Consider the following 25,137-nt stretch of genomic DNA (forward strand, 5'->3'; position numbering starts at 1 on the left):
GTAAGTCCAATGGGGTGCAGGCATGTCCTCTATGCTTACAGCTTCCCGTGGGTGTTGGTTTGATACCGTTTGGGGACAGCCAAGGAGGCATCTGCAGGCAACAAAGGTAGGTGTGTGCTTGTGTGTGTGTTTCCTATGCAGATCCTAAGCCCAGTGTCACATGCAAGTAGGAGGAGTAAGAAGGGTTCCTGGCAAATCCGGGTTATGGATTGCATTTAAAAAGGCCCCGTGGGAGTGCAATGGGCCCCTGTCTTGCTGCTTAGCAATAATGGTATGGGTTTAGGTTCTGCTGTGTGTACTGGTGGTTGACTGCCCCCCAGCCCAGAGTGTGCATGGAAAATTGTCTGGCAGCCTCCCTGACAGCAAGCAGTGATAGTGCCCATGAAGGGGACCTTGTTGGGCCCGCCCCTTTCACGGTTATCGCTTCTCGGCCTTTTGGCTAAGATCAAGTGTAGTATCTGTTCTTATCAGTTTAATATCTGATACGTCCCCTATCTGGGGACCATATATTAAATGGATTTTTGAGAACGGGGGCCGATTTCGAAGCTTGCTTCCGTCGCCCTATGCATTGACCCGATATGGCAGTATCTTCGGGTACAGTGCACCACCCCCTTACAGGGTTAAAAAGAAAGATTCCTACTTTCATTGCTACCTGCTTGCTGGCTAGCCAGCTAGCCAGCCCTGTGGGCCTTGCTGCTGCTGCAGCCAAAAAACAAAAGGTGGTGCTGCTGCTGCTTCTGCTGCTTCTGCTTCTGCTTGTGTCTGGCCCCTGTTGGAGCGTCCAGGCACAGGACTTCTGCTGCTGCTGACTAAATGGCCTCCTTAATTGGATCATTTGAGTAGCCAGCACACCTGTGCAGGTAGGGCATGACATGATAGGCAGCTGCCTTGATAGCGGGTGGGTGCTGAATGTTCCTAATTGACAAAATAAGATTAATGCTTATGAAGAAATATAAAATCTCATCCCTTCCCCAATATCGCGCCACACCCCTACCCCTTAATTCCCTGGTTGAACGTGATGGACATATGTCTTTTTTCGACCGTACTAACTATGTAACTATGTAACATAACATGGGGGGGTCTCCTGGCTGTTCACACAGGTGTGTCATTGCTGTACATTGACCATGCATTGCTTCTGTGGTATTGCAAAGGCAAAGACAAATGCTTCCAGCCATCCATTGCACTAATGGATTGGTCATCAGCTGGCTGTCTATGTCCCGCATCAATATAGACCAAAGTACAGAGGGTTAGGCTATGCTATTGTGCACCTACCTGATGCATCAGAAGGTGCGAGGCCCTTGCTAAATTCTGTGCACAGACTTTGAGATCTATGCTTTAGACTGTATCTAAACCTGCTCCAACATGGACTGACATTCTGGCCTACTTTCAGCCGATGCGACTTGTCTGTCGCTGAACAGTCGCTTTTTATGTATTCAGCACCTATGTATAATGTTGTAAAAATGCTCTAGAAGCTAAAGTCGCAGAAATGTCACACATATTTGGCCTGCAACTTTCTGTGCGACAAATTCAGACAGGAAAAATCAGTATAAATCCTTAGAAAATTATCCCCCAGTGTCTCCATCTGCTGGCGGTATTGAATAAGCATTGCTGCACTGATGGGGTATGCATTAGACGAAAAAAAAGAAGAAAAAGAAGAATAATACGCCCAGAAAAGAGGCGAAAAGGAGAAAAACGTAAAAAAACGTGAAAAAAAAGTAAGAGGAAGAGAAGGGAAAAAAAGGTGGAAATGGGTTTAAAAGTGATTTCGGCGGAGAAATATATATATATATATATATATATATATATATATATATATATATATATGCGCACACACACACATAGATATAAACGTATTCTCCGTTGAGATATTGCAGCCGCTGCTGTGTCCAGGCCCAGGAGCCTTAGCACTGTGCTGTGATGTCACTCAATACCACTGACATCACTAGGTGTAAACAACATCTCTCCTTTGCTGTGTATGTGACTATGGAGCTGTTTGGTGATGTCGTCTATTACGGCCTTCATAGAAGCAACAGGAGATTGTTGCATCCATCTTGAACCCTCAGAACTACAGTGCTATGATGTCACTCACTTCCACAGGCCTTGCAGAGTGTAAACAACAACAACCCAGCTTTGTTGTGTATGTAACCAAAGGGATTTGTGATGTCACCTAGAACCTTCACAGCAGCGACAGCTTTATGAGGAGCATCAGCACTGCTCTGCCTGAGCAGAACCATCACCGCCATAGGTTGTCAAATAACCCGGATTTAACCCACACAGGTAAGTCCAATGGGGTGCAGGCATGTCCTCTATGCTTACAGCTTCCCGTGGGTGTTGGTTTGATACCGTTTGGGGACAGCCAAGGAGGCATCTGCAGGCAACAAAGGTAGGTGTGTGCTTGTGTGTGTGTTTCCTATGCAGATCCTAAGCCCAGTGTCACATGCAAGTAGGAGGAGTAAGAAGGGTTCCTGGCAAATCCGGGTTATGGATTGCATTTAAAAAGGCCCCGTGGGAGTGCAATGGGCCCCTGTCTTGCTGCTTAGCAATAATGGTATGGGTTTAGGTTCTGCTGTGTGTACTGGTGGTTGACTGCCCCCCAGCCCAGAGTGTGCATGGAAAATTGTCTGGCAGCCTCCCTGACAGCAAGCAGTGATAGTGCCCATGAAGGGGACCTTGTTGGGCCCGCCCCTTTCACGGTTATCGCTTCTCGGCCTTTTGGCTAAGATCAAGTGTAGTATCTGTTCTTATCAGTTTAATATCTGATACGTCCCCTATCTGGGGACCATATATTAAATGGATTTTTGAGAACGGGGGCCGATTTCGAAGCTTGCTTCCGTCGCCCTATGCATTGACCCGATATGGCAGTATCTTCGGGTACAGTGCACCACCCCCTTACAGGGTTAAAAAGAAAGATTCCTACTTTCATTGCTACCTGCTTGCTGGCTAGCCAGCTAGCCAGCCCTGTGGGCCTTGCTGCTGCTGCAGCCAAAAAACAAAAGGTGGTGCTGCTGCTGCTTCTGCTGCTTCTGCTTCTGCTTGTGTCTGGCCCCTGTTGGAGCGTCCAGGCACAGGACTTCTGCTGCTGCTGACTAAATGGCCTCCTTAATTGGATCATTTGAGTAGCCAGCACACCTGTGCAGGTAGGGCATGACATGATAGGCAGCTGCCTTGATAGCGGGTGGGTGCTGAATGTTCCTAATTGACAAAATAAGATTAATGCTTATGAAGAAATATAAAATCTCATCCCTTCCCCAATATCGCGCCACACCCCTACCCCTTAATTCCCTGGTTGAACGTGATGGACATATGTCTTTTTTCGACCGTACTAACTATGTAACTATGTAACATAACATGGGGGGGGGGGGGGGGGTCTCCTGGCTGTTCACACAGGTGTGTCATTGCTGTACATTGACCATGCATTGCTTCTGTGGTATTGCAAAGGCAAAGACAAATGCTTCCAGCCATCCATTGCACTAATGGATTGGTCATCAGCTGGCTGTCTATGTCCCGCATCAATATAGACCAAAGTACAGAGGGTTAGGCTATGCTATTGTGCACCTACCTGATGCATCAGAAGGTGCGAGGCCCTTGCTAAATTCTGTGCACAGACTTTGAGATCTATGCTTTAGACTGTATCTAAACCTGCTCCAACATGGACTGACATTCTGGCCTACTTTCAGCCGATGCGACTTGTCTGTCGCTGAACAGTCGCTTTTTATGTATTCAGCACCTATGTATAATGTTGTAAAAATGCTCTAGAAGCTAAAGTCGCAGAAATGTCACACATATTTGGCCTGCAACTTTCTGTGCGACAAATTCAGACAGGAAAAATCAGTATAAATCCTTAGAAAATTATCCCCCAGTGTCTCCATCTGCTGGCGGTATTGAATAAGCATTGCTGCACTGATGGGGTATGCATTAGACGAAAAAAAAGAAGAAAAAGAAGAATAATACGCCCAGAAAAGAGGCGAAAAGGAGAAAAACGTAAAAAAACGTGAAAAAAAAGTAAGAGGAAGAGAAGGGAAAAAAAGGTGGAAATGGGTTTAAAAGTGATTTCGGCGGAGAAATATATATATATATATATATATATATATATATATATATATATATATGTATATATATATATATATATATGCGCACACACACACATAGATATAAACGTATTCTCCGTTGAGATATTGCAGCCGCTGCTGTGTCCAGGCCCAGGAGCCTTAGCACTGTGCTGTGATGTCACTCAATACCACTGACATCACTAGGTGTAAACAACATCTCTCCTTTGCTGTGTATGTGACTATGGAGCTGTTTGGTGATGTCGTCTATTACGGCCTTCATAGAAGCAACAGGAGATTGTTGCATCCATCTTGAACCCTCAGAACTACAGTGCTATGATGTCACTCACTTCCACAGGCCTTGCAGAGTGTAAACAACAACAACCCAGCTTTGTTGTGTATGTAACCATAGGGATTTGTGATGTCACCTAGAACCTTCACAGCAGCGACAGCTTTATGAGGAGCATCAGCACTGCTCTGCCTGAGCAGAACCATCACCGCCATAGGTTGTCAAATAACCCGGATTTAACCCACACAGGTAAGTCCAATGGGGTGCAGGCATGTCCTCTATGCTTACAGCTTCCCGTGGGTGTTGGTTTGATACCGTTTGGGGACAGCCAAGGAGGCATCTGCAGGCAACAAAGGTAGGTGTGTGCTTGTGTGTGTGTTTCCTATGCAGATCCTAAGCCCAGTGTCACATGCAAGTAGGAGGAGTAAGAAGGGTTCCTGGCAAATCCGGGTTATGGATTGCATTTAAAAAGGCCCCGTGGGAGTGCAATGGGCCCCTGTCTTGCTGCTTAGCAATAATGGTATGGGTTTAGGTTCTGCTGTGTGTACTGGTGGTTGACTGCCCCCCAGCCCAGAGTGTGCATGGAAAATTGTCTGGCAGCCTCCCTGACAGCAAGCAGTGATAGTGCCCATGAAGGGGACCTTGTTGGGCCCGCCCCTTTCACGGTTATCGCTTCTCGGCCTTTTGGCTAAGATCAAGTGTAGTATCTGTTCTTATCAGTTTAATATCTGATACGTCCCCTATCTGGGGACCATATATTAAATGGATTTTTGAGAACGGGGGCCGATTTCGAAGCTTGCTTCCGTCGCCCTATGCATTGACCCGATATGGCAGTATCTTCGGGTACAGTGCACCACCCCCTTACAGGGTTAAAAAGAAAGATTCCTACTTTCATTGCTACCTGCTTGCTGGCTAGCCAGCTAGCCAGCCCTGTGGGCCTTGCTGCTGCTGCAGCCAAAAAACAAAAGGTGGTGCTGCTGCTGCTTCTGCTGCTTCTGCTTCTGCTTGTGTCTGGCCCCTGTTGGAGCGTCCAGGCACAGGACTTCTGCTGCTGCTGACTAAATGGCCTCCTTAATTGGATCATTTGAGTAGCCAGCACACCTGTGCAGGTAGGGCATGACATGATAGGCAGCTGCCTTGATAGCGGGTGGGTGCTGAATGTTCCTAATTGACAAAATAAGATTAATGCTTATGAAGAAATATAAAATCTCATCCCTTCCCCAATATCGCGCCACACCCCTACCCCTTAATTCCCTGGTTGAACGTGATGGACATATGTCTTTTTTCGACCGTACTAACTATGTAACTATGTAACATAACATGGGGGGGGGGGGGGGGGGGTCTCCTGGCTGTTCACACAGGTGTGTCATTGCTGTACATTGACCATGCATTGCTTCTGTGGTATTGCAAAGGCAAAGACAAATGCTTCCAGCCATCCATTGCACTAATGGATTGGTCATCAGCTGGCTGTCTATGTCCCGCATCAATATAGACCAAAGTACAGAGGGTTAGGCTATGCTATTGTGCACCTACCTGATGCATCAGAAGGTGCGAGGCCCTTGCTAAATTCTGTGCACAGACTTTGAGATCTATGCTTTAGACTGTATCTAAACCTGCTCCAACATGGACTGACATTCTGGCCTACTTTCAGCCGATGCGACTTGTCTGTCGCTGAACAGTCGCTTTTTATGTATTCAGCACCTATGTATAATGTTGTAAAAATGCTCTAGAAGCTAAAGTCGCAGAAATGTCACACATATTTGGCCTGCAACTTTCTGTGCGACAAATTCAGACAGGAAAAATCAGTATAAATCCTTAGAAAATTATCCCCCAGTGTCTCCATCTGCTGGCGGTATTGAATAAGCATTGCTGCACTGATGGGGTATGCATTAGACGAAAAAAAAGAAGAAAAAGAAGAATAATACGCCCAGAAAAGAGGCGAAAAGGAGAAAAACGTAAAAAAACGTGAAAAAAAAGTAAGAGGAAGAGAAGGGAAAAAAAGGTGGAAATGGGTTTAAAAGTGATTTCGGCGGAGAAATATATATATATATATATATATATATATATATATATATATATATATATATGCGCACACACACACATAGATATAAACGTATTCTCCGTTGAGATATTGCAGCCGCTGCTGTGTCCAGGCCCAGGAGCCTTAGCACTGTGCTGTGATGTCACTCAATACCACTGACATCACTAGGTGTAAACAACATCTCTCCTTTGCTGTGTATGTGACTATGGAGCTGTTTGGTGATGTCGTCTATTACGGCCTTCATAGAAGCAACAGGAGATTGTTGCATCCATCTTGAACCCTCAGAACTACAGTGCTATGATGTCACTCACTTCCACAGGCCTTGCAGAGTGTAAACAACAACAACCCAGCTTTGTTGTGTATGTAACCATAGGGATTTGTGATGTCACCTAGAACCTTCACAGCAGCGACAGCTTTATGAGGAGCATCAGCACTGCTCTGCCTGAGCAGAACCATCACCGCCATAGGTTGTCAAATAACCCGGATTTAACCCACACAGGTAAGTCCAATGGGGTGCAGGCATGTCCTCTATGCTTACAGCTTCCCGTGGGTGTTGGTTTGATACCGTTTGGGGACAGCCAAGGAGGCATCTGCAGGCAACAAAGGTAGGTGTGTGCTTGTGTGTGTGTTTCCTATGCAGATCCTAAGCCCAGTGTCACATGCAAGTAGGAGGAGTAAGAAGGGTTCCTGGCAAATCCGGGTTATGGATTGCATTTAAAAAGGCCCCGTGGGAGTGCAATGGGCCCCTGTCTTGCTGCTTAGCAATAATGGTATGGGTTTAGGTTCTGCTGTGTGTACTGGTGGTTGACTGCCCCCCAGCCCAGAGTGTGCATGGAAAATTGTCTGGCAGCCTCCCTGACAGCAAGCAGTGATAGTGCCCATGAAGGGGACCTTGTTGGGCCCGCCCCTTTCACGGTTATCGCTTCTCGGCCTTTTGGCTAAGATCAAGTGTAGTATCTGTTCTTATCAGTTTAATATCTGATACGTCCCCTATCTGGGGACCATATATTAAATGGATTTTTGAGAACGGGGGCCGATTTCGAAGCTTGCTTCCGTCGCCCTATGCATTGACCCGATATGGCAGTATCTTCGGGTACAGTGCACCACCCCCTTACAGGGTTAAAAAGAAAGATTCCTACTTTCATTGCTACCTGCTTGCTGGCTAGCCAGCTAGCCAGCCCTGTGGGCCTTGCTGCTGCTGCAGCCAAAAAACAAAAGGTGGTGCTGCTGCTGCTTCTGCTGCTTCTGCTTCTGCTTGTGTCTGGCCCCTGTTGGAGCGTCCAGGCACAGGACTTCTGCTGCTGCTGACTAAATGGCCTCCTTAATTGGATCATTTGAGTAGCCAGCACACCTGTGCAGGTAGGGCATGACATGATAGGCAGCTGCCTTGATAGCGGGTGGGTGCTGAATGTTCCTAATTGACAAAATAAGATTAATGCTTATGAAGAAATATAAAATCTCATCCCTTCCCCAATATCGCGCCACACCCCTACCCCTTAATTCCCTGGTTGAACGTGATGGACATATGTCTTTTTTCGACCGTACTAACTATGTAACTATGTAACATAACATGGGGGGGGGGGGGGGGGGTCTCCTGGCTGTTCACACAGGTGTGTCATTGCTGTACATTGACCATGCATTGCTTCTGTGGTATTGCAAAGGCAAAGACAAATGCTTCCAGCCATCCATTGCACTAATGGATTGGTCATCAGCTGGCTGTCTATGTCCCGCATCAATATAGACCAAAGTACAGAGGGTTAGGCTATGCTATTGTGCACCTACCTGATGCATCAGAAGGTGCGAGGCCCTTGCTAAATTCTGTGCACAGACTTTGAGATCTATGCTTTAGACTGTATCTAAACCTGCTCCAACATGGACTGACATTCTGGCCTACTTTCAGCCGATGCGACTTGTCTGTCGCTGAACAGTCGCTTTTTATGTATTCAGCACCTATGTATAATGTTGTAAAAATGCTCTAGAAGCTAAAGTCGCAGAAATGTCACACATATTTGGCCTGCAACTTTCTGTGCGACAAATTCAGACAGGAAAAATCAGTATAAATCCTTAGAAAATTATCCCCCAGTGTCTCCATCTGCTGGCGGTATTGAATAAGCATTGCTGCACTGATGGGGTATGCATTAGACGAAAAAAAAGAAGAAAAAGAAGAATAATACGCCCAGAAAAGAGGCGAAAAGGAGAAAAACGTAAAAAAACGTGAAAAAAAAGTAAGAGGAAGAGAAGGGAAAAAAAGGTGGAAATGGGTTTAAAAGTGATTTCGGCGGAGAAATATATATATATATATATATATATATATATATATATATATATATATATATATATATATATGCGCACACACACACATAGATATAAACGTATTCTCCGTTGAGATATTGCAGCCGCTGCTGTGTCCAGGCCCAGGAGCCTTAGCACTGTGCTGTGATGTCACTCAATACCACTGACATCACTAGGTGTAAACAACATCTCTCCTTTGCTGTGTATGTGACTATGGAGCTGTTTGGTGATGTCGTCTATTACGGCCTTCATAGAAGCAACAGGAGATTGTTGCATCCATCTTGAACCCTCAGAACTACAGTGCTATGATGTCACTCACTTCCACAGGCCTTGCAGAGTGTAAACAACAACAACCCAGCTTTGTTGTGTATGTAACCATAGGGATTTGTGATGTCACCTAGAACCTTCACAGCAGCGACAGCTTTATGAGGAGCATCAGCACTGCTCTGCCTGAGCAGAACCATCACCGCCATAGGTTGTCAAATAACCCGGATTTAACCCACACAGGTAAGTCCAATGGGGTGCAGGCATGTCCTCTATGCTTACAGCTTCCCGTGGGTGTTGGTTTGATACCGTTTGGGGACAGCCAAGGAGGCATCTGCAGGCAACAAAGGTAGGTGTGTGCTTGTGTGTGTGTTTCCTATGCAGATCCTAAGCCCAGTGTCACATGCAAGTAGGAGGAGTAAGAAGGGTTCCTGGCAAATCCGGGTTATGGATTGCATTTAAAAAGGCCCCGTGGGAGTGCAATGGGCCCCTGTCTTGCTGCTTAGCAATAATGGTATGGGTTTAGGTTCTGCTGTGTGTACTGGTGGTTGACTGCCCCCCAGCCCAGAGTGTGCATGGAAAATTGTCTGGCAGCCTCCCTGACAGCAAGCAGTGATAGTGCCCATGAAGGGGACCTTGTTGGGCCCGCCCCTTTCACGGTTATCGCTTCTCGGCCTTTTGGCTAAGATCAAGTGTAGTATCTGTTCTTATCAGTTTAATATCTGATACGTCCCCTATCTGGGGACCATATATTAAATGGATTTTTGAGAACGGGGGCCGATTTCGAAGCTTGCTTCCGTCGCCCTATGCATTGACCCGATATGGCAGTATCTTCGGGTACAGTGCACCACCCCCTTACAGGGTTAAAAAGAAAGATTCCTACTTTCATTGCTACCTGCTTGCTGGCTAGCCAGCTAGCCAGCCCTGTGGGCCTTGCTGCTGCTGCAGCCAAAAAACAAAAGGTGGTGCTGCTGCTGCTTCTGCTGCTTCTGCTTCTGCTTGTGTCTGGCCCCTGTTGGAGCGTCCAGGCACAGGACTTCTGCTGCTGCTGACTAAATGGCCTCCTTAATTGGATCATTTGAGTAGCCAGCACACCTGTGCAGGTAGGGCATGACATGATAGGCAGCTGCCTTGATAGCGGGTGGGTGCTGAATGTTCCTAATTGACAAAATAAGATTAATGCTTATGAAGAAATATAAAATCTCATCCCTTCCCCAATATCGCGCCACACCCCTACCCCTTAATTCCCTGGTTGAACGTGATGGACATATGTCTTTTTTCGACCGTACTAACTATGTAACTATGTAACATAACATGGGGGGGGGGGGGGGGGTCTCCTGGCTGTTCACACAGGTGTGTCATTGCTGTACATTGACCATGCATTGCTTCTGTGGTATTGCAAAGGCAAAGACAAATGCTTCCAGCCATCCATTGCACTAATGGATTGGTCATCAGCTGGCTGTCTATGTCCCGCATCAATATAGACCAAAGTACAGAGGGTTAGGCTATGCTATTGTGCACCTACCTGATGCATCAGAAGGTGCGAGGCCCTTGCTAAATTCTGTGCACAGACTTTGAGATCTATGCTTTAGACTGTATCTAAACCTGCTCCAACATGGACTGACATTCTGGCCTACTTTCAGCCGATGCGACTTGTCTGTCGCTGAACAGTCGCTTTTTATGTATTCAGCACCTATGTATAATGTTGTAAAAATGCTCTAGAAGCTAAAGTCGCAGAAATGTCACACATATTTGGCCTGCAACTTTCTGTGCGACAAATTCAGACAGGAAAAATCAGTATAAATCCTTAGAAAATTATCCCCCAGTGTCTCCATCTGCTGGCGGTATTGAATAAGCATTGCTGCACTGATGGGGTATGCATTAGACGAAAAAAAAGAAGAAAAAGAAGAATAATACGCCCAGAAAAGAGGCGAAAAGGAGAAAAACGTAAAAAAACGTGAAAAAAAAGTAAGAGGAAGAGAAGGGAAAAAAAGGTGGAAATGGGTTTAAAAGTGATTTCGGCGGAGAAATATATATATATATATATATATATATATATATATATATATGCGCACACACACACATAGATATAAACGTATTCTCCGTTGAGATATTGCAGCCGCTGCTGTGTCCAGGCCCAGGAGCCTTAGCACTGTGCTGTGATGTCACTCAATACCACTGACATCACTAGGTGTAAACAACATCTCTCCTTTGCTGTGTATGTGACTATGGAGCTGTTTGGTGATGTCGTCTATTACGGCCTTCATAGAAGCAACAGGAGATTGTTGCATCCATCTTGAACCCTCAGAACTACAGTGCTATGATGTCACTCACTTCCACAGGCCTTGCAGAGTGTAAACAACAACAACCCAGCTTTGTTGTGTATGTAACCAAAGGGATTTGTGATGTCACCTAGAACCTTCACAGCAGCGACAGCTTTATGAGGAGCATCAGCACTGCTCTGCCTGAGCAGAACCATCACCGCCATAGGTTGTCAAATAACCCGGATTTAACCCACACAGGTAAGTCCAATGGGGTGCAGGCATGTCCTCTATGCTTACAGCTTCCCGTGGGTGTTGGTTTGATACCGTTTGGGGACAGCCAAGGAGGCATCTGCAGGCAACAAAGGTAGGTGTGTGCTTGTGTGTGTGTTTCCTATGCAGATCCTAAGCCCAGTGTCACATGCAAGTAGGAGGAGTAAGAAGGGTTCCTGGCAAATCCGGGTTATGGATTGCATTTAAAAAGGCCCCGTGGGAGTGCAATGGGCCCCTGTCTTGCTGCTTAGCAATAATGGTATGGGTTTAGGTTCTGCTGTGTGTACTGGTGGTTGACTGCCCCCCAGCCCAGAGTGTGCATGGAAAATTGTCTGGCAGCCTCCCTGACAGCAAGCAGTGATAGTGCCCATGAAGGGGACCTTGTTGGGCCCGCCCCTTTCACGGTTATCGCTTCTCGGCCTTTTGGCTAAGATCAAGTGTAGTATCTGTTCTTATCAGTTTAATATCTGATACGTCCCCTATCTGGGGACCATATATTAAATGGATTTTTGAGAACGGGGGCCGATTTCGAAGCTTGCTTCCGTCGCCCTATGCATTGACCCGATATGGCAGTATCTTCGGGTACAGTGCACCACCCCCTTACAGGGTTAAAAAGAAAGATTCCTACTTTCATTGCTACCTGCTTGCTGGCTAGCCAGCTAGCCAGCCCTGTGGGCCTTGCTGCTGCTGCAGCCAAAAAACAAAAGGTGGTGCTGCTGCTGCTTCTGCTGCTTCTGCTTCTGCTTGTGTCTGGCCCCTGTTGGAGCGTCCAGGCACAGGACTTCTGCTGCTGCTGACTAAATGGCCTCCTTAATTGGATCATTTGAGTAGCCAGCACACCTGTGCAGGTAGGGCATGACATGATAGGCAGCTGCCTTGATAGCGGGTGGGTGCTGAATGTTCCTAATTGACAAAATAAGATTAATGCTTATGAAGAAATATAAAATCTCATCCCTTCCCCAATATCGCGCCACACCCCTACCCCTTAATTCCCTGGTTGAACGTGATGGACATATGTCTTTTTTCGACCGTACTAACTATGTAACTATGTAACATAACATGGGGGGGGGGGGGGGGGTCTCCTGGCTGTTCACACAGGTGTGTCATTGCTGTACATTGACCATGCATTGCTTCTGTGGTATTGCAAAGGCAAAGACAAATGCTTCCAGCCATCCATTGCACTAATGGATTGGTCATCAGCTGGCTGTCTATGTCCCGCATCAATATAGACCAAAGTACAGAGGGTTAGGCTATGCTATTGTGCACCTACCTGATGCATCAGAAGGTGCGAGGCCCTTGCTAAATTCTGTGCACAGACTTTGAGATCTATGCTTTAGACTGTATCTAAACCTGCTCCAACATGGACTGACATTCTGGCCTACTTTCAGCCGATGCGACTTGTCTGTCGCTGAACAGTCGCTTTTTATGTATTCAGCACCTATGTATAATGTTGTAAAAATGCTCTAGAAGCTAAAGTCGCAGAAATGTCACACATATTTGGCCTGCAACTTTCTGTGCGACAAATTCAGACAGGAAAAATCAGTATAAATCCTTAGAAAATTATCCCCCAGTGTCTCCATCTGCTGGCGGTATTGAATAAGCATTGCTGCACTGATGGGGTATGCATTAGACGAAAAAAAAGAAGAAAAAGAAGAATAATACGCCCAGAAAAGAGGCGAAAAGGAGAAAAACGTAAAAAAACGTGAAAAAAAAGTAAGAGGAAGAGAAGGGAAAAAAAGGTGGAAATGGGTTTAAAAGTGATTTCGGCGGAGAAATATATATATATATATATATATATATATATATATATATATATATGCGCACACACACACATAGATATAAACGTATTCTCCGTTGAGATATTGCAGCCGCTGCTGTGTCCAGGCCCAGGAGCCTTAGCACTGTGCTGTGATGTCACTCAATACCACTGACATCACTAGGTGTAAACAACATCTCTCCTTTGCTGTGTATGTGACTATGGAGCTGTTTGGTGATGTCGTCTATTACGGCCTTCATAGAAGCAACAGGAGATTGTTGCATCCATCTTGAACCCTCAGAACTACAGTGCTATGATGTCACTCACTTCCACAGGCCTTGCAGAGTGTAAACAACAACAACCCAGCTTTGTTGTGTATGTAACCATAGGGATTTGTGATGTCACCTAGAACCTTCACAGCAGCGACAGCTTTATGAGGAGCATCAGCACTGCTCTGCCTGAGCAGAACCATCACCGCCATAGGTTGTCAAATAACCCGGATTTAACCCACACAGGTAAGTCCAATGGGGTGCAGGCATGTCCTCTATGCTTACAGCTTCCCGTGGGTGTTGGTTTGATACCGTTTGGGGACAGCCAAGGAGGCATCTGCAGGCAACAAAGGTAGGTGTGTGCTTGTGTGTGTGTTTCCTATGCAGATCCTAAGCCCAGTGTCACATGCAAGTAGGAGGAGTAAGAAGGGTTCCTGGCAAATCCGGGTTATGGATTGCATTTAAAAAGGCCCCGTGGGAGTGCAATGGGCCCCTGTCTTGCTGCTTAGCAATAATGGTATGGGTTTAGGTTCTGCTGTGTGTACTGGTGGTTGACTGCCCCCCAGCCCAGAGTGTGCATGGAAAATTGTCTGGCAGCCTCCCTGACAGCAAGCAGTGATAGTGCCCATGAAGGGGACCTTGTTGGGCCCGCCCCTTTCACGGTTATCGCTTCTCGGCCTTTTGGCTAAGATCAAGTGTAGTATCTGTTCTTATCAGTTTACTTACCTGGCAGGGGAGATACCATGATCACTAAGGTCTGAAGAACTCCAAGCATTGTGGTAGAGATTTTGCGTAGTACGATTGCAGTACTTTTCGTTCTTATTAGAACCGCATTTCTCTAGAGCATACCACCTGAAGATCGTCTCCTGCCTGCCTCGGAACATCTGAAGAAGGAGAAGATCTTGAAGACTGCAGCTCCGGAAGAAGCCGACGAAGAACCTGGAAGAAGGGAATCGGCGGTGAATTCCGGAACAGCGGCGAAGAGGAAGGCGGCGCAGAATCTTTTCGAAGAAACTCGCTGCCTCTGGAGAAGGATTTGCATAGCTCCTCCCACCGGGACCGGATCTGCATAGCTCCTCCCACCCGGGAAAGAAGACTTTGCGAAGCCTCTCTCCACAAGCAAGCAAGGAAGCGGAAAAGAGCCTGCTGGAAGAAGCCATGGCCTCAACCAGCAAGTCCACCCAGGAGGCTGCAGGGCAAGGCCTGGAGGTCCAGCCCCAACCACAGCAAGCTTCAACCTCCACCACGGCAAGGCAGAAGGGCGGCAGAATTCCTAACCTGGAAGCTCCAACCCTGGAGCCCTGGATGAGGCAGACTGTTGCCTTGAAGCTCAAGCCCGTGGACGGAAGGGTGCCGGACATGTCCCACGACGTGTTCTGCAAGAAGATGCTGGCGGATCAAGGCTTCCCCACGGCTGACACCCTGGGAATAGCAACCTTCTTTTCGGGAATCTTCTACATCACCTTTGCCACCATTGGGACCTGTAGAAGATACTGGGAGGTGGTGAAAGCGGCGAGTCCCGAATCCCCTTTCTCTCGCTTTGTGGGCAACTGCCTTATTCAAGGAGAGGAGAGGCGGGTGACGGTCTCAATGCGGAACCCACACACCCCAGGCACGGACATCTCGACCTTCCTGAAGCGCTTCTGCACCGTGGTGAGGGAGCCCACCCGCATCCTGAACTCACTCGGATACTGGACCTGCAAGTGGTCTGTGGTCGTCAGACTCAACAAGAACCCTGCTTCTCCAGACGGACTACAGCACCTGCCAACGACATTTTCCTTGGGCAACTCCACAGGACTTATCTTCTACCCGGACATGCCGCAGACCTGCAGGAGATGTGGCAAGATGGGCCACGAGGGCAAGGACTGTACGGAGGATGCCTGCAGGTATTGCCGTGTGACAGGTCACACGACCAAGGACTGCCCCAAGAGCAAGACCTGCAACCTCTGCGGACTGGCAGCCCACAGCTACAAGGACTGCCCCCAGAGGGAGAGAACATGGGCATCTGTGGCAGCGAGAGCACCGAAGCCAGCCCCAGCTCCGGAGCCAACACCACGGATGGCCAAGCCGACCAAGGAGGGTAAGAAGGCGAAAGCCACCACCCCTGCCCCGTCCCGCCCCTCCCCTGCACCTCCCGCCCCATCCCCTGCCCCTCCCGCCCCATCTCCTGCCCCATCCCGCCCCACCCCTGCCCCATCCCGTCCCACCCCTGCCCCATCCCGTCCCACCCCTGCCCCTCCTGCCCCATCCCGTCCCACCCCTGCCCCTCCTGCCCCATCCCGTCCCACCCCCACCCCTCCTGCCCCATCCCGCCCCACCCCTGCCCCCCGTACCCCACCCCGGCCCACCCCTGCCCCCCGTACCCCACCCCGGCCCACCCCTGCCCCGTCCTCCCCTGCCCGGCCCACCCCTGCCCCGTCCTCCCCTGCCCGGCCCACCCCTGCCCCGTCCTCCCCTGCCCGGGCACTCTCTCCTGCCCCCCGCCCCACCCAGCCTCCTTTCTCTCCTGGCCCAGCAGCACCTAACCCCCCTCCAGCTGCTGGTGCCCGCCCTTCGGAGGACTTTCCTGTGCTTCCTCCCCCAGGTACCATACAGAGGAAGAGGAAAGGAAGGGACAACGTATCAGAAGAGTCCCACAAAAGAAAGATAATCGAGACCTGCGAAACCCCTCAAGCTTCAGATGAGGAGGAGGAGATGGAGCAGGTCTGCGAGAGCCCTGAGGCTTCAGAAGGAGAGGAGGTGATGGAGCAGGCCCAAGTGGAGCAGGTCCAAGCAGAGCCAGTCCAAGCTCAATCTATGGAGGAGCTGCTGCAGGACCCAGAGGTTAAGAAAATCCTGGACACTCCGTCCAACACGGTCTACGACGAGTTCTTGGAAGGGCGCTACGAGAAGCCACACGAGCCGACAGGCGCCAGAGAAGAGGACCCGTCCGACCAGACTGGTAACTAGTATCAGAACTAACCTCTCTTTTTTATTCCCATGGCTGATCTCAACATCTTCTGCATTAATGTGAGGAGTATTAGAGCTTGGTTTAGATTCCAGACTGTTCTTACGTTCTTAGATTCCCAGAGGTGTGATGTTTACATGTTGCAGGAATGTGCTTTGTCTGCTTCTAGGTCTTACAACCATCTGGCCAGGCAGTGGCCTCACGGCCCTTCCTACTGGTCTGGTGGGGGCGACAATAGGTCTGCGGGGGTGGCCATCCTGATCAGGGGAGGTAACTTTGCACTTGATTCCGTCCGGGAGCTCGTCTGTGGCAGACTTCTTGTCGCAGACGGTTCCTGGGCGGGTGAGCCCGTGCGGCTCATCAACGTGTACGCCTCCCCTGAGAGGGATGTCCGACTGGAGGTTCTCCAGGCCCTGCGGGCTGAACTCGCCACCACTAGGGCAGTAGTGTTGGGTGGTGACTTCAACTGCCCCATTGAGGTGGACGGGCGCAGTTCTGGCACATCCGCCAACCTGGACGTGACGTCTAAACTGCTGATTGAGATGGTGACGGAGGCATCCTTGCAGGACGTTGTCGGGTCCATCGGGAACGGCTCCGTAAACTATACGTGGAGCCGCCCCGATGGCTCGCTCCGTTCTCGGATAGACTTCATCTTCACTTCGAGAGCAGTCAGAAAGGTGTCGTACTCTATGGTCCCCTGCTTCTTCTCTGACCACAGGGCCATTCGATTCCGGGGGACTCTGGGCCATGGATTCCCACCTGGCCCAGGCTCCTGGAAGTTGAATTGTGCCCTGTTGGAGCAGAGGGAGGTCATGGAGGAACTTAGGGATGCGTACCTTGTATGGCGAAATGACAAATGTCTGTTCAAGTGCATCAGCGACTGGTGGGAATATGTTAAAGTCGAATTCCGTTGTTTCTTTCAGGCAAAAGGCAGACAACAGGCGTGTGCGAAGAAGTGGGACTTGAGGAAACTGCAGCGCGAGCTGCGGTCCCTGCAGGACCTGCTCCAGTGTGGCTGGGACGTCAGGGAGGAGCTGGAGGAGACCAAAAAGAGCTTGAAAAGGCACTTTGAGGAGGAATCCAAGCGAATCGTCTTTCGTTCCAAGGTGGAGAACCTGGAGAAGGGTGAGAAATGTAACTCTTTCTTTTTCAGGAAGCTCCATGCCGGCCACACGCCCCTGACTGAGCTACGAGATGAGACCGGACACATGAGGAGCGGCAAGGAGGAAGTGATGGGGGTCGTCCACGACTTCTACAGCAACCTCTACGCCCCCAAGTCATCCGACCCCGAAGCCGCCGAGAGGTTCCTGTCAGGTGTCACTAACGTTGTTGATCCCGCAGGTGCGGCGGCTATGGACGATCCCTTGACGGTGGGGGAGCTGCTCTCTGCCGCTAAATCCTTTAAGCCCGGCAGGACCCCGGGCAGTGACGGTCTCCCGGCCGAGCTCTACGTAGCGCTGGGTGACCTGACCTGTCCGGACCTGTTGGAGGTGTACGAGGAGATGGTGGTGGGGGGCAGAATGCCTCCGTCGTTGAGGGAAGGGATGATCACGATCTTGTATAAGCGGAAGGGGGAGAGATGTGACCTGAAAAACTGGCGTCCCATCTCTCTCCTGAACGTGGACTACAAGATCCTCGCCAAGGTGCTGGCCAACAGGCTGAAACCTGTCATGGGGCAGATCGTCCATCCGGACCAGACCTGCAGCATTCCTGGCCGCAGGATTGCCGACAGCCTTGCCCTTGTGAGAGACACGGTCCATTACATCCAGGACCGCGGGGGCCGCGCCGCCCTGGTCAGCTTAGATCAGGAGAAGGCGTTCGACCGTGTCTCCCACGCATTCATGGACAGGGTTTTGCGCAGGCTGGGTCTGGGGAAGATGTTTTGCTCTTTTGTTAACGTTATGTATTTTGACATTTACAGCACGGTGTTGGTGAACGGCTGGAAGACTGACCCCTTTTCCATTCTTTCAGGGGTTAGACAAGGCTGCCCTCTTTCACCTCTCCTTTTTGTTTGTGTTATAGAGCTCTTCGCTGAGACTATCCGGCAGAGTGGAGAGATCAGAGGGATCACCGCACCAGGACCAGATCGCCACGAGGTCAAGTGCTCGCTCTACATGGACGACGTGACCGTCTTCTGCGCTGACCAGCGTTCGGTGACTGCACTCGTCCAGACCTGCGAGGACTTCGGCAGAGCTTCGGGGGCAAAAGTCAACTGCGGGAAGTCGGAGGCCATGCTCTTCGGGGAGTGGCACCTGGCTTCTTCCGCCCCCTTCCCCTTTACTATTAAGCCGGACTTCATTCAAATTCTTGGAGTCTGGTTCGGGAAGGAAGGAGCGGCCCTTAAGTCTTGGCAAGACCGACTAGGAAGGATAAACTCAAAGATCGGACTGTGGAGCTCCAGAAAGCTCACGATGGAAGGCAAGGCACTTGTCCTGCGGAGTGAAGTTTTGCCTGTGCTCCAATATACCGCACAGGCCTGGCCTCCCCATACCACCGTTTGCAAGGCCATCACCCGGACAGTATTTGGCTTCGTCTGGGGCAAAATGGACAGAGTCAAGAGGACCGTGATGTACAAGGAACCCCGCAAGGGTGGGAAGGGAATACCCGACATCCCCGCTCTGCTGAGGGCCTCCTTTGCATGTGTCACGGTGCAGCGGACTCTTGTAGAAAAGACTGGCTCAGCGGGCAGGTCCATGTCTCGCTTGCTTCTCATGCCCCTCTGGAGACAGCTGGGCTGGGACAAGTGGGACAGCTCCATCCCTTACAACTGGAACACTCCCTGGTTCTATGGGGATGTTGTCCGGTTTGTGAGGGAGCACCAGCTGGAAGGACTGAAACCAGACCTATGGAAGCCAAAGACAATCCACAAGCTCATCCGAGCTAAGGACTCGACCGAGCTGGTTCCGGGACTCCCCGCAGCCACTGCAGAGACAGTTTGGAACAATGTGGCCTCAAAGCGGCTTACCAATGGACACAAGGACTTGTCGTGGATGGCCGTCATGGGAGGTCTCTCTCTCAGGTCATTCATGCATGCCCGCAACCTGTGCAAGACCCGGTACTGCCCCCGTTGCCCCTACGTGGAGGAAACATCTTTCCACGTGTTTTGGCAGTGCCCCTTTGCACAGGGTCTGTTGGACGCCCTAGAACAGGAACTCAGAGACTCAGTGCCCAGGAGCTGCCTATCGTACCATTCGGTGCTTTACGGCCTGTTCCCTGGGACCCACGACGTGGAGGCCATCCAGGAGGCCTGGCGCCTTATGAACTGTTTTAAGGACGCAGTGTGGCTCTCCAGGAACCGCCTCGTGATCAACAGGGAAAACATGTCCGTCCGGGACTGCCGCAGGTTCATCAAGAACCTGCTTAGAGACTATTCCATCTTGGACAGCTCGGCCGTTGATGAGGAAGAAGAGGAGTGAAGACCCCTCTCCTTCTCCCATGTCTCCCTGAAGATACAGCCCAACAGTTTGGCCCTGTGATCCGCCCCCTCCCTACCCCCACATAGTCGCCCACACCCCTACCCCGATCACAGATTGTATTATTTGGTTTTTGTTTGATCTCTTGTGCTTTTCTATTGCAGGATTGAGCTGAATGTTAGAGTAGCATGGTGTGCGATGTATAGCTTAGGGAACCTTTGCTGTGTATTGTACTATCATGCTTTGTGTGACTGTAATTTATTGTACGACTTGTAATGACTGAACGGAAAATAAAGCTCTTTCAATCAAAAAAAAAAAAAAAAAATCTGTTCTTATCAGTTTAATATCTGATACGTCCCCTATCTGGGGACCATATATTAAATGGATTTTTGAGAACGGGGGCCGATTTCGAAGCTTGCTTCCGTCGCCCTATGCATTGACCCGATATGGCAGTATCTTCGGGTACAGTGCACCACCCCCTTACAGGGTTAAAAAGAAAGATTCCTACTTTCATTGCTACCTGCTTGCTGGCTAGCCAGCTAGCCAGCCCTGTGGGCCTTGCTGCTGCTGCAGCCAAAAAACAAAAGGTGGTGCTGCTTCTGCTGCTTCTGCTTCTGCTTGTGTCTGGCCCCTGTTGGAGCGTCCAGGCACAGGACTTCTGCTGCTGCTGACTAAATGGCCTCCTTAATTGGATCATTTGAGTAGCCAGCACACCTGTGCAGGTAGGGCATGACATGATAGGCAGCTGCCTTGATAGCGGGTGGGTGCTGAATGTTCCTAATTGACAAAATAAGATTAATGCTTATGAAGAAATATAAAATCTCATCCCTTCCCCAATATCGCGCCACACCCCTACCCCTTAATTCCCTGGTTGAACGTGATGGACATATGTCTTTTTTCGACCGTACTAACTATGTAACTATGTAACATAACATGGGGGGGGGGGGGGGGGTCTCCTGGCTGTTCACACAGGTGTGTCATTGCTGTACATTGACCATGCATTGCTTCTGTGGTATTGCAAAGGCAAAGACAAATGCTTCCAGCCATCCATTGCACTAATGGATTGGTCATCAGCTGGCTGTCTATGTCCCGCATCAATATAGACCAAAGTACAGAGGGTTAGGCTATGCTATTGTGCACCTACCTGATGCATCAGAAGGTGCGAGGCCCTTGCTAAATTCTGTGCACAGACTTTGAGATCTATGCTTTAGACTGTATCTAAACCTGCTCCAACATGGACTGACATTCTGGCCTACTTTCAGCCGATGCGACTTGTCTGTCGCTGAACAGTCGCTTTTTATGTATTCAGCACCTATGTATAATGTTGTAAAAATGCTCTAGAAGCTAAAGTCGCAGAAATGTCACACATATTTGGCCTGCAACTTTCTGTGCGACAAATTCAGACAGGAAAAATCAGTATAAATCCTTAGAAAATTATCCCCCAGTGTCTCCATCTGCTGGCGGTATTGAATAAGCATTGCTGCACTGATGGGGTATGCATTAGACGAAAAAAAAGAAGAAAAAGAAGAATAATACGCCCAGAAAAGAGGCGAAAAGGAGAAAAACGTAAAAAAGCGTGAAAAAAAAGTAAGAGGAAGAGAAGGGAAAAAAAGGTGGAAATGGGTTTAAAAGTGATTTCGGCGGAGAAATATATATATATATATATATATATATATATATATATATATATATATGCGCACACACACACATAGATATAAACGTATTCTCCGTTGAGATATTGCAGCCGCTGCTGTGTCCAGGCCCAGGAGCCTTAGCACTGTGCTGTGATGTCACTCAATACCACTGACATCACTAGGTGTAAACAACATCTCTCCTTTGCTGTGTATGTGACTATGGAGCTGTTTGGTGATGTCGTCTATTACGGCCTTCATAGAAGCAACAGGAGATTGTTGCATCCATCTTGAACCCTCAGAACTACAGTGCTATGATGTCACTCACTTCCACAGGCCTTGCAGAGTGTAAACAACAACAACCCAGCTTTGTTGTGTATGTAACCAAAGGGATTTGTGATGTCACCTAGAACCTTCACAGCAGCGACAGCTTTATGAGGAGCATCAGCACTGCTCTGCCTGAGCAGAACCATCACCGCCATAGGTTGTCAAATAACCCGGATTTAACCCACACAGGTAAGTCCAATGGGGTGCAGGCATGTCCTCTATGCTTACAGCTTCCCGTGGGTGTTGGTTTGATACCGTTTGGGGACAGCCAAGGAGGCATCTGCAGGCAACAAAGGTAGGTGTGTGCTTGTGTGTGTGTTTCCTATGCAGATCCTAAGCCCAGTGTCACATGCAAGTAGGAGGAGTAAGAAGGGTTCCTGGCAAATCCGGGTTATGGATTGCATTTAAAAAGGCCCCGTGGGAGTGCAATGGGCCCCTGTCTTGCTGCTTAGCAATAATGGTATGGGTTTAGGTTCTGCTGTGTGTACTGGTGGTTGACTGCCCCCCAGCCCAGAGTGTGCATGGAAAATTGTCTGGCAGCCTCCCTGACAGCAAGCAGTGATAGTGCCCATGAAGGGGACCTTGTTGGGCCCGCCCCTTTCACGGTTATCGCTTCTCGGCCTTTTGGCTAAGATCAAGTGTAGTATCTGTTCTTATCAGTTTAATATCTGATACGTCCCCTATCTGGGGACCATATATTAAATGGATTTTTGAGAACGGGGGCCGATTTCGAAGCTTGCTTCCGTCGCCCTATGCATTGACCCGATATGGCAGTATCTTCGGGTACAGTGCACCACCCCCTTACAGGGTTAAAAAGAAAGATTCCTACTTTCATTGCTACCTGCTTGCTGGCTAGCCAGCTAGCCAGCCCTGTGGGCCTTGCTGCTGCTGCAGCCAAAAAACAAAAGGTGGTGCTGCTGCTGCTTCTGCTGCTTCTGCTTCTGCTTGTGTCTGGCCCCTGTTGGAGCGTCCAGGCACAGGACTTCTGCTGCTGCTGACTAAATGGCCTCCTTAATTGGATCATTTGAGTAGCCAGCACACCTGTGCAGGTAGGGCATGACATGATAGGCAGCTGCCTTGATAGCGGGTGGGTGCTGAATGTTCCTAATTGACAAAATAAGATTAATGCTTATGAAGAAATATAAAATCTCATCCCTTCCCCAATATCGCGCCACACCCCTACCCCTTAATTCCCTGGTTGAACGTGATGGACATATGTCTTTTTTCGACCGTACTAACTATGTAACTATGTAACATAACATGGGGGGGGGGGGGGTCTCCTGGCTGTTCACACAGGTGTGTCATTGCTGTACATTGACCATGCATTGCTTCTGTGGTATTGCAAAGGCAAAGACAAATGCTTCCAGCCATCCATTGCACTAATGGATTGGTCATCAGCTGGCTGTCTATGTCCCGCATCAATATAGACCAAAGTACAGAGGGTTAGGCTATGCTATTGTGCACCTACCTGATGCATCAGAAGGTGCGAGGCCCTTGCTAAATTCTGTGCACAGACTTTGAGATCTATGCTTTAGACTGTATCTAAACCTGCTCCAACATGGACTGACATTCTGGCCTACTTTCAGCCGATGCGACTTGTCTGTCGCTGAACAGTTGCTTTTTATGTATTCAGCACCTATGTATAATGTTGTAAAAATGCTCTAGAAGCTAAAGTCGCAGAAATGTCACACATATTTGGCCTGCAACTTTCTGTGCGACAAATTCAGACAGGAAAAATCAGTATAAATCCTTAGAAAATTATCCCCCAGTGTCTCCATCTGCTGGCGGTATTGAATAAGCATTGCTGCACTGATGGGGTATGCATTAGACGAAAAAAAAGAAGAAAAAGAAGAATAATACGCCCAGAAAAGAGGCGAAAAGGAGAAAAACGTAAAAAAACTTGAAAAAAAAGTAAGAGGAAGAGAAGGGAAAAAAAGGTGGAAATGGGTTTAAAAGTGATTTCGGCGGAGAAATATATATATATATATATATATATATATATATATATATATATATATACGCGCACACACACACATAGATATAAACGTATTCTCCGTTGAGATATTGCAGCCGCTGCTGTGTCCAGGCCCAGGAGCCTTAGCACTGTGCTGTGATGTCACTCAATACCACTGACATCACTAGGTGTAAACAACATCTCTCCTTTGCTGTGTATGTGACTATGGAGCTGTTTGGTGATGTCGTCTATTATGGCCTTCATAGAAGCAACAGGAGATTGTTGCATCCATCTTGAACCCTCAGAACTACAGTGCTATGATGTCACTCACTTCCACAGGCCTTGCAGAGTGTAAACAACAACAACCCAGCTTTGTTGTGTATGTAACCATAGGGATTTGTGATGTCACCTAGAACCTTCACAGCAGCGACAGCTTTATGAGGAGCATCAGCACTGCTCTGCCTGAGCAGAACCATCACCGCCATAGGTTGTCAAATAACCCGGATTTAACCCACACAGGTAAGTCCAATGGGGTGCAGGCATGTCCTCTATGCTTACAGCTTCCCGTGGGTGTTGGTTTGATACCGTTTGGGGACAGCCAAGGAGGCATCTGCAGGCAACAAAGGTAGGTGTGTGCTTGTGTGTGTGTTTCCTATGCAGATCCTAAGCCCAGTGTCACATGCAAGTAGGAGGAGTAAGAAGGGTTCCTGGCAAATCCGGGTTATGGATTGCATTTAAAAAGGCCCCGTGGGAGTGCAATGGGCCCCTGTCTTGCTGCTTAGCAATAATGGTATGGGTTTAGGTTCTGCTGTGTGTACTGGTGGTTGACTGCCCCCCAGCCCAGAGTGTGCATGGAAAATTGTCTGGCAGCCTCCCTGACAGCAAGCAGTGATAGTGCCCATGAAGGGGACCTTGTTGGGCCCGCCCCTTTCACGGTTATCGCTTCTCGGCCTTTTGGCTAAGATCAAGTGTAGTATCTGTTCTTATCAGTTTAATATCTGATACGTCCCCTATCTGGGGACCATATATTAAATGGATTTTTGAGAACGGGGGCCGATTTCGAAGCTTGCTTCCGTCGCCCTATGCATTGACCCGATATGGCAGTATCTTCGGGTACAGTGCACCACCCCCTTACAGGGTTAAAAAGAAAGATTCCTACTTTCATTGCTACCTGCTTGCTGGCTAGCCAGCTAGCCAGCCCTGTGGGCCTTGCTGCTGCTGCAGCCAAAAAACAAAAGGTGGTGCTGCTGCTGCTTCTGCTGCTTCTGCTTCTGCTTGTGTCTGGCCCCTGTTGGAGCGTCCAGGCACAGGACTTCTGCTGCTGCTGACTAAATGGCCTCCTTAATTGGATCATTTGAGTAGCCAGCACACCTG

General features: G+C 48.9%; 9 non-coding genes and 1 pseudogene across 9 annotated transcripts; all 10 read left to right on the forward strand.

Moving 5' to 3' along the window:
* Positions 1-419: 419 nt before the first annotated feature.
* Positions 420-610, forward strand: LOC130351671 (U2 spliceosomal RNA). Its single transcript, XR_008888252.1, has one exon. It is a non-coding gene; the product is annotated as a U2 spliceosomal RNA (small nuclear RNA).
* A 2,086-nt stretch (positions 611-2,696) lies between these two features.
* LOC130351673 (U2 spliceosomal RNA) lies at positions 2,697-2,887 on the forward strand. Its single transcript, XR_008888254.1, has one exon. It is a non-coding gene; the product is annotated as a U2 spliceosomal RNA (small nuclear RNA).
* A 2,116-nt stretch (positions 2,888-5,003) lies between these two features.
* LOC130351674 (U2 spliceosomal RNA) lies at positions 5,004-5,194 on the forward strand. The gene has a single exon (XR_008888255.1). It is a non-coding gene; the product is annotated as a U2 spliceosomal RNA (small nuclear RNA).
* Positions 5,195-7,294: 2,100 nt separating this feature from the next.
* LOC130351675 (U2 spliceosomal RNA) lies at positions 7,295-7,485 on the forward strand. Its single transcript, XR_008888256.1, has one exon. It is a non-coding gene; the product is annotated as a U2 spliceosomal RNA (small nuclear RNA).
* A 2,109-nt stretch (positions 7,486-9,594) lies between these two features.
* On the forward strand, positions 9,595-9,785 carry LOC130351677 (U2 spliceosomal RNA). The gene has a single exon (XR_008888257.1). It is a non-coding gene; the product is annotated as a U2 spliceosomal RNA (small nuclear RNA).
* Positions 9,786-11,873: 2,088 nt separating this feature from the next.
* LOC130351678 (U2 spliceosomal RNA) lies at positions 11,874-12,064 on the forward strand. The gene has a single exon (XR_008888258.1). It is a non-coding gene; the product is annotated as a U2 spliceosomal RNA (small nuclear RNA).
* Positions 12,065-14,156: 2,092 nt separating this feature from the next.
* LOC130351712 (U2 spliceosomal RNA) lies at positions 14,157-14,325 on the forward strand (annotated as a pseudogene).
* Positions 14,326-20,143: 5,818 nt separating this feature from the next.
* Positions 20,144-20,329, forward strand: LOC130351706 (U2 spliceosomal RNA). The gene has a single exon (XR_008888282.1). It is a non-coding gene; the product is annotated as a U2 spliceosomal RNA (small nuclear RNA).
* Positions 20,330-22,417: 2,088 nt separating this feature from the next.
* On the forward strand, positions 22,418-22,608 carry LOC130351679 (U2 spliceosomal RNA). The gene has a single exon (XR_008888259.1). It is a non-coding gene; the product is annotated as a U2 spliceosomal RNA (small nuclear RNA).
* Positions 22,609-24,701: 2,093 nt separating this feature from the next.
* Positions 24,702-24,892, forward strand: LOC130351680 (U2 spliceosomal RNA). The gene has a single exon (XR_008888260.1). It is a non-coding gene; the product is annotated as a U2 spliceosomal RNA (small nuclear RNA).
* Positions 24,893-25,137: the final 245 nt, after the last annotated feature.

This window comes from Hyla sarda, unplaced genomic scaffold (genome assembly GCF_029499605.1).
Source record: "Hyla sarda isolate aHylSar1 unplaced genomic scaffold, aHylSar1.hap1 scaffold_992, whole genome shotgun sequence".
Classification (NCBI taxonomy): Eukaryota; Metazoa; Chordata; class Amphibia; order Anura; family Hylidae; genus Hyla; species Hyla sarda.